The following is a 7,854-nucleotide window of genomic DNA, read 5'->3' as shown; positions in this document are numbered from 1 at the left end:
TTAAGCTTATTTAAAGCAGTATTTCAAATTCACTAGTGTCACCTACTTTATAAAATTAATTAAATTAATAAAGCTTAAGAGAAGAACACCTCTGAGAATTAGGTAACAAGTCTGTTTCTACTGATGCAGTGCTGTCTATAGATGTGTCTATATCTTCTTAAGATGAGAACACTTATTATTTTAAATCTTTTCCAAATTTTCCCAAATTGGTGGAATTCTTTCTGAAGCTTTGGTTATTCTCTGTCTTTTTAATGAGAAAAGTGTTTTCCTACAACACTTGGGGAAGGGAGGAATAAACTACAGGAGACTGTCTTTAAAAGATGCAAGCAGAGAGAGATGAGACAGAAAAAGATCATAAACACTCCCTAATTCATCTTTGCAAGTGGTGTTACCACTACACTTCTCTTTTCAACATTAGGCAAGGAAACAAGTAAATGTCAACCACCCCTCAGTCCCCCAGTGATTCCAAGGCATTGACTTAGAAAGAAAGAATCTTTTAACTACTCTGGCACAGCAGTGACTTTGAGTGCTCAAGAGTTGGAGGTGGCAGGACTGTGGGGATAAAGATGCAAAAGATATTTTTGCTGTCCCTTCTCCTCGGTAAACAGTTATATGCCTCACTGGAAATAAAAAACAAAAGAACAAAATAAAATCCCTACTCTTCACTTCAGGAATAGGAGCAAATAACCTTGAGATGTAAAATGTCATCTTTGTTCACATGACATCCTCCTTTTGGAACAGCAACCCTCTAAAAGGAGAGCACAAACATCCCTTGAGTCAGTCTCCAGGACAGCAAGGCACTCAGATAGAAAAGTGGGAGTAAAAATGCTTGAGCAAAATATACTCCAGAGACCAATGGGTCCGTTCACAAAGTTATTTTTAAAATTAAGACGTGGCTTGTATTTGCATGTAAAGTATTTGTTAGCAGTGTATCTTTCACAGAAGAGACAGAACACAGGACTAATACCCTGAAAGATTCCCAGTGGAAAAAATACATTGAAGTTTCCAGTCCTTGGAGCCTTTACTGTTCTTTCCCATACATTTCACATTTGCTGAAGTGTGCTTAAAATACAAAGAAGAAAAAAAAATGCAACCAGAGAATTCTTTTGTCCTCATTACCTTATAGCAGTTTGTGCTCAGAATCTCTTACTTTTAATGGCCTGATTTTTTCCCCAGCATAAATTAAGCACAGGGATAGCTCAGTAAACTGTGCCTGCAGATTTCCAAAGGAAGGTAAGTAACCTTCCAGCACATAGAGGAAACAAGGAGGGGAAAATAACCCAGACACTCCACAGAAACACCCAATATGCCCTTGCCTTGTTCTTCCATTAAATGGAATATGTAAGAGATGGAAAACAATTGTTTCCCTCAACTTCGACACAACTGCTGGTTTCATCTCTTGAGAGCACCACCAGGAGCTGCAGGCTGCTGTCCTAAAGCTTGGGAATCTAAATTTTTTTGTTCCCTCCCTTTACATGCAGCCAGGAGCTCCCCTTTTTCAGTTTGTAGGCACGGCTGCTCTCCAGCCTCCGGGCTCTGACTGCACCTCCCCGTTGGTTCTCCGCTCACCTGCGCCTGGCCAAGCGTTTCTGTGCCAGGCCCTCCTGGCACATCCTGTTCTCCTCCTCCTCAAGGTCATCTCAGTCGGGTGCTCCTCTTCCACCTTGAGAGGGAAGCACCTGGTTTTGCTGTTCCTCCTCCCAGCTGTGCAGTCACAGCAGGTCACTGCTCCCTGGAGTGTGAGGGAAGGAATCGAGCCTCCCTCGCACCTTGTTATTTGGGAAGAAATCGAGCCCTGCACTGAAAACAGACCTACCTTCTCCTCATGTCAAAAAGCAGAGCTGCTGGATGGCACTGATTAATTTCTTAGTTAAAGACCTAAGAATTTCACACTTGCAGAGCAGAGTTCAGTCCAGGCAGAGTTGCTCTGCTCTTCTAAAGAAGGAGAAGAAAAATGCACTGTTTTAGCATCCAGCTATGTCAGACTTCTTAGAAATCCAGTGGGTTTATATTTACGTTTTCTTTCCATGATGGAGTTTTTAAAATAACAGATAATGAAATATCTACCTTCCTGTAGTATAGAAAGGAATGAGTCCCAGCTGCATAACTGCTATCAAACTCATAGAGCATTTCCTCTTGCAGCAGCCTGGTTACAGCTACAGGTCAGTGACCTGATTCTCATTTCTTTTTCCTAAGAGCATTAAACCCTCCTAGAGCCTGAAAAGCTTTTAGGTAATCAGCAGCCAACTGTACAAATGTAGAGTTAAACTCAGCAGTCCTTTCTCAGGGTTAACACAGCATCTTAATAAATGAGTCAGTTCTTAAACTCAGTACCAGCACCCACTGATGAACTCCTGATAGCAAAGGGAAGACTGCTGAGAAATGCTAATGGTAAAAACTATGGAATGGAGCATTAAAGGGAAGAGCTAAGTTCCCTTTATTTAGCAGTTTCAGTTGAAGGTGATACAGGAACACATAGCAGGAAAGGTCATTAAATGAAAATGGTGAAGCCATTTTGCAGGTTTACCTCTTTTCTAGGGCATTTTACCAGATGATCATAACATGAGACAGTGACAAATGCATTCCAGCTGAGATAAGATATGTGGGTCATGCTGACTTTGCAACATTATAAACCACTATTGGGGATAACACAGCTTCTCTGTGAGGTAATTTACCTTCTTTGGATGAAAAGATAAATGTGAATTAACAGGGAAGAGACTGAAACATCTGAGCTGTGTTATTGATCTACTAAGGACCTAGATAAGTCACAGAGAAACTAATGCTTGCTTTGCTTGAGATTAGTGATGGATGGGACAGCAGATTTAGCAGCTAAGGGGCTATCACTGTCAACAAAGCCTTAGCACTAATTTTTTTTTTTTAATTATCCTGCAGTAGTAGGGAAAACATGCCCAATAGCAGCAGTAGGCAGAAGCAATCTTTTACTCATGACATTATGGACTCTAAACTAAAATATTACAAGGCACAAAAATACTCAGTGCTTCAAATGTCTTCAACAAAAATACATCTGTTTCTGATGAGACAAATGTGGGTTTAATATTTACTTTTAGGACTCAGTTTTCTGAGGGGAGCACACAAGTGCTTTCTGCTGAGAATACCAGGCTTTCTGCTTCACCTCTAAGAATTTTTTTTTTTTAATACATTGTCTGGGGACAGCAAATACAGTTCTTCTGCAAAGAATGTTCTAAAACATTGCTATAATGACACTTGTGTTTTTTGCAGCAAGACCTTTGTCCACTTCCCTTTCATAACCAATGAAAGAGACCAGGTATTCTAAGTTCAAGCAAAAGGACTGACTTTCCTTACTTAGGAAGCTGATTGGAAATGATTTTTACAAGAGATTCTAAAGATTTATGAGTATGAAAGTTTTGTTTGTAAAAGGTTTTTAAAAAGTATCTATTTACTGAGATTTTGACATGGGACCTCTTATCCAAGTGTTTGTCAAAAAGTGCCCTTGATAACAAGCTTCATTTGTAGCTTTTCATTTGAAAGGAAAGATTAGATTTTTTTTTTTCTATTCTAGCCTATCCTTGTATTTTTTGTGAGGGGTGTAGAGGAGGCATTTGAGTAACCAGCCTGCAAGCTCGTCTGCCAAAGTGCCCAACTGAATGGGCAGAGGGAAAACTAAAACCAGTCATGGCCTCCAGCCAAGGATCATGCCCCCAGCTGATTTTTGGAATTAGGCACTGAGCATGGTTTCTTTTTCAGTATTTTGCATGCCATGCCATCAGAACATGCACCTCTGGAAGGAAGATTTGTAATTTCCAAGGCTGAATGACATATTGAAAATAAGCTATTAAGTGCTAAGCTTTACTACTCTTCCCATAGCAGCACCCATAAAAAAGTGGACACTGAGCAAAAAGGGTGAGATGGCATATGCCTCCTGGGGACTGCCCACTCCTGGGAAGCACCAAGTCCAGGTGTTAGCATGTGGCCCAACTTGAGTGCAGACTTGAAAGCACCAGGAAATGTACTTAGAAGGAAGCAGAACCCCCTTCCTTCCTGCAACATACTACCAAACCCAAATAATTGCAAAGAGTTCAGTTCAGCTTTTGTGAATAATTAAAAAGCTGAGGAGCTCCAAATGGGAGCTTAGCAAAGAGCAGAATACTAAGAAAAAAGATGCCTGCTGCCAACAACACAGTATTAAACAAATTAATCTGCAGCCATAACCTCAAGCCAACCAACGGAAAGGGCAACTGAAGGGCAATAACAGAAAACAAACATCATCCCAGAAAGGGCTGAGAGCAAGGTGAAAGTCATTCTGCTGCCTGCATCCATCTCTTATGCTGGCATTTCCTCCTGCCCAGCAGCCTTGGCAGAGCGTCGTGATGAGCCCCAGGCTGGTGGAGGCTCTGCTTCCCTGCCCCACACAGGGATGTGTCTAGAGGAGTCCTGGGGCATGTTTAGTAAAATCACTGATGTTTTATTCAAGAGCTTTTAGAGAGGAGAAGAGGACACAGTGGTTACTGATTTTGCTGCTGCTAAACCAGCAATTTTGTGCTCCAACAAAATTCCTTTAGTGAAGCGGTGAATTGGCTCTGCATTGCTGTGGGCCAGACAAAGCCCACAGATTTGTGTCTGTGCAATGTTCCCTCCACAGCATTACCCACAGGCTTTGCTGTGCATCAATCCTCATGTCTCATTCAAAAAGTGCTCCTGTAAGCCAGGCTCATTGCTAGTACTGAGATGATCACAGTTGGTACAGAGGCACCAGCTGGTAGGAAAGCAGGGCCTTTCTCACTGTCTCCACTGAGATGAGGGAGAAAGTTTTCTTGTTTCATTGAGAAAATTGGAGGTCATCATATAGAACTGTTAAAAATAAGAAAGACAAGATTATAGAAGAACTTCCACCAGTGATGTATTCCTAGGAACACGTGCCACCAGCATGGTAGGAACACATGCCACCAGCATTTGCTTCCCCCTGGGTATCTTAAGACAGGTTGCTTTCTTGAAATCAGAAACAGTGTTACACACATGTACAGTAATGAGTAACTACAGAGTGTGGCTGCATGCTTATGCCTTGCAACAACAAGGAACTTAGTTTTGTCTCTAGTTATATCTCAAGAATTTAGAAATCAAACCTAATCTAATTTGCTACAGCTGGACACCACCTGCAGAGTACTGTTTAAGTACTCTGAACATTACCTACTTATCTTTTAAATATTGATAATGCCATATTTCATTTATGTGACATGAAGTCCCACAGGGAATAATTATGCTAATAAACCTTAATGATTCTTGCAAATAAATGATCAAACAAAATTGCTACTGTTGATTTATATTAATGGATGCCTTCAGGAGAAGATTTGTCAGGATGTGCTGCTTCTTGAATCCCAATTCATCTTACTTAGCAGAAGAATGTACATAGTTTGTAAAACAGATTAAGTGTTTAAAATATAATGTGTTCATGCAGTTTCTGCAGTTCATAACACTCAAGAACTATTATCTTGCCTTATGGCAAATCTTCATTAAAGGTTTCTTTGTATACAATCTTTGTCAGTCCTTTTTTCCCCTCCTTTTGTCCCCTATGGCTAACAAAGTCCTCCTTCAGAAGATCTCTAACTTAACCTTTCTGTCACTCATGCAGGAATCAGTGATCACTATGCTGAACTAACAGATAAACACCACTGTTGAACAACTGTGCTTTTACTGCAATTAGTCCAGAAACATGCTTGGTGCTTTAATAAGGGCACATGACCTGAAACTGGGTGACCTACAGAATTTTACAAGATATATTAAGATGAGCAGTTTCTACTTTTTCTCTACTGTCAGACATGCTGGAAATTCTCATTCCAAACCACCCATACTTTTGAAATTTTAACCAAGTTCATTTGGAAAACGTTTTACACAGGCTTGCCCTTTAGACAGTATGTATGTTTGAAAGCAATACCCTTGGACTTTTTGCTTTAGCTTATATAAATAACCATTTCCTGACTCCATATCTATTCAGATGTTTACTGGAGAGATACAACTGTAGTTCAAGAACCTCACTGTAGTATTTTCAGAGGAATTACCTCTACCCTCTCTGATCTCCATTACCTGTTTAGTATTTTCTTCCCATCCCTCAGGTGTCTGTACTACAAAGCACTGTTCTGAGCACTCCTAATGCCTCAATTTTTCCTCTCGTTGTGAAGCATTCTCCAGGGTTTGCCTCACTTCATTTACATGTGAGTACTATTACTCCTCTTCCTTCTCTGTCAGTGGGTTTGGAATGACATCTCTCATCCAGTTTCTCCAGGATCCAAGAGCTCTGTTCAGACCTGATTTCTGCAGACAGAAGAAGTAAAAAAGTATGACTAACACAATATTTCTGTTCAATGAGATTTTTCATTGCCCCTCCAACATAGAAACTTTTCTCTTAAACTGCTTCATCTCTTCTTTGCAGGTTGTTTTAATGTGTGCTGATCAGGTAAATTCCATGGCACATGATTTCTAGTTGCTTGTTATTTATTTGAAATCCAGTCACTTCTTATTCTCACACCATCTGGCCAGACATGTCTGTTTTTATATACTGTAGATATTCTAATTTAAGTTACTTCATCCTTAACAGTTAGTTCGTGCCTTTTAGTTAAAATGTATTTACAATTAGATGATGAAACATTCACTTACACCTTCTTCATGTATGTAAACTGAGATTCCAAATGGATGTCACCATCAATTTGCTAGGAACACATCCATATTCCTTAGTGCCTATACAGTGGATTAATTCTGGTTTAATACTCATTCATTTTTATCCTGTGTCTTCTAAACAATTCATGTAAATAATTCATGTTTATTGACTTTTAAGTTTCCACTGCAGCAGGACTCTTCACTGGCAGCTGCATAAAACAAAATTGTTTTATCTGGACTGCAAGATTCACTTTCTAAATATTTTCCTCTTTTTGAAACTGACTTGAAAGGAACAATTCATTCTTATCTGCTTGTTATGCAATGCATGATAGTTTCCTGAAGGACTATACACTTTTATTTAATTTCTTGTGGGAGGGCCTTTCTTCTCCTGAATTTCAATATTTTGCTATTCAGTATTTAAAAAACTTACTGTCTTTGCCTTCCAGGCAGCAAATATCCCCCTTGCCTGGCTCAGCAAGTCATGGCAAAGCATCCTGTTACTCTGCACACAGCCTAGGATGGGAAAGGTGTCAGCCAGGCCAGACCTAAGGTGTAGAAGGGAGTCCCCCTGTGCAAATCCTTCTCTAGACACCTGGAGCTCGAGGACAGAAGCCCGAGTCCCTGTAGCAGTTTGTCCTCAACTGAAAGCAAGAACACAACCAACCAATACAAATCAAAATGTGCCTTCAAAGTGTGATGTGAAAGTGTAGACTATAAAGTGAGATGTATATAACTAATAGATAATATTAAATAGCCAGTAATTTTGGATATAGAAGATCCACCTTCTATGCCCTCAGCTGCATCAGATGGAGAATTTGTCCCTTGTTCCTCCAGAAGCCATGAAAAAAAGAAATTATTTTCATCCCAAAATGTATGGAAACCCTCCCTCAACAGGAATTTTCTGGCCAGTCCTTGTCAGTGATAAATGAGTATTAAGGTTACATTTATAGGCTCCACTAAGCTGTATTTTATTTTATCTAAGATTTGAACAGTTTAAATAGATCTGAGTAAAACCTGAAAAAACGAGACATTTACTGACATTTATTTTCTAAATAATATGGCTAAAAATGTATAATTCAGCAATAAAACAGGCAGAGCTTACAAACAAATTATATAATAATAATAATGCTAAACATAAGCTAAGTCATATACTGTAAGGCAAAGCTCTGTAATGAACTCAAATGAAGTGTGGCAGAAACATAACAAACAGACAAGAATAACAAT

At 39.5% G+C, this 7,854-nt stretch overlaps 1 long non-coding RNA gene across 1 annotated transcript; it reads right to left on the bottom strand.

Annotated features, from left to right (window-relative positions):
• Window positions 1–1,257: 1,257 nt before the first annotated feature.
• On the bottom strand, window positions 1,258–7,420 carry LOC119705198. Its single transcript, XR_005258166.1, has 3 exons — window positions 7,061–7,420; window positions 6,061–6,288; window positions 1,258–4,830 (listed from the first exon to the last, which is right to left on the bottom strand). It is a non-coding gene; the product is annotated as an uncharacterized LOC119705198 (long non-coding RNA).
• Window positions 7,421–7,854: the final 434 nt, after the last annotated feature.

This window comes from Motacilla alba, chromosome 10 (assembly GCF_015832195.1).
Source record: "Motacilla alba alba isolate MOTALB_02 chromosome 10, Motacilla_alba_V1.0_pri, whole genome shotgun sequence".
Classification (NCBI taxonomy): domain Eukaryota; kingdom Metazoa; phylum Chordata; class Aves; order Passeriformes; family Motacillidae; genus Motacilla; species Motacilla alba.
This window is presented reverse-complemented; position numbering and strand designations above follow the sequence as displayed.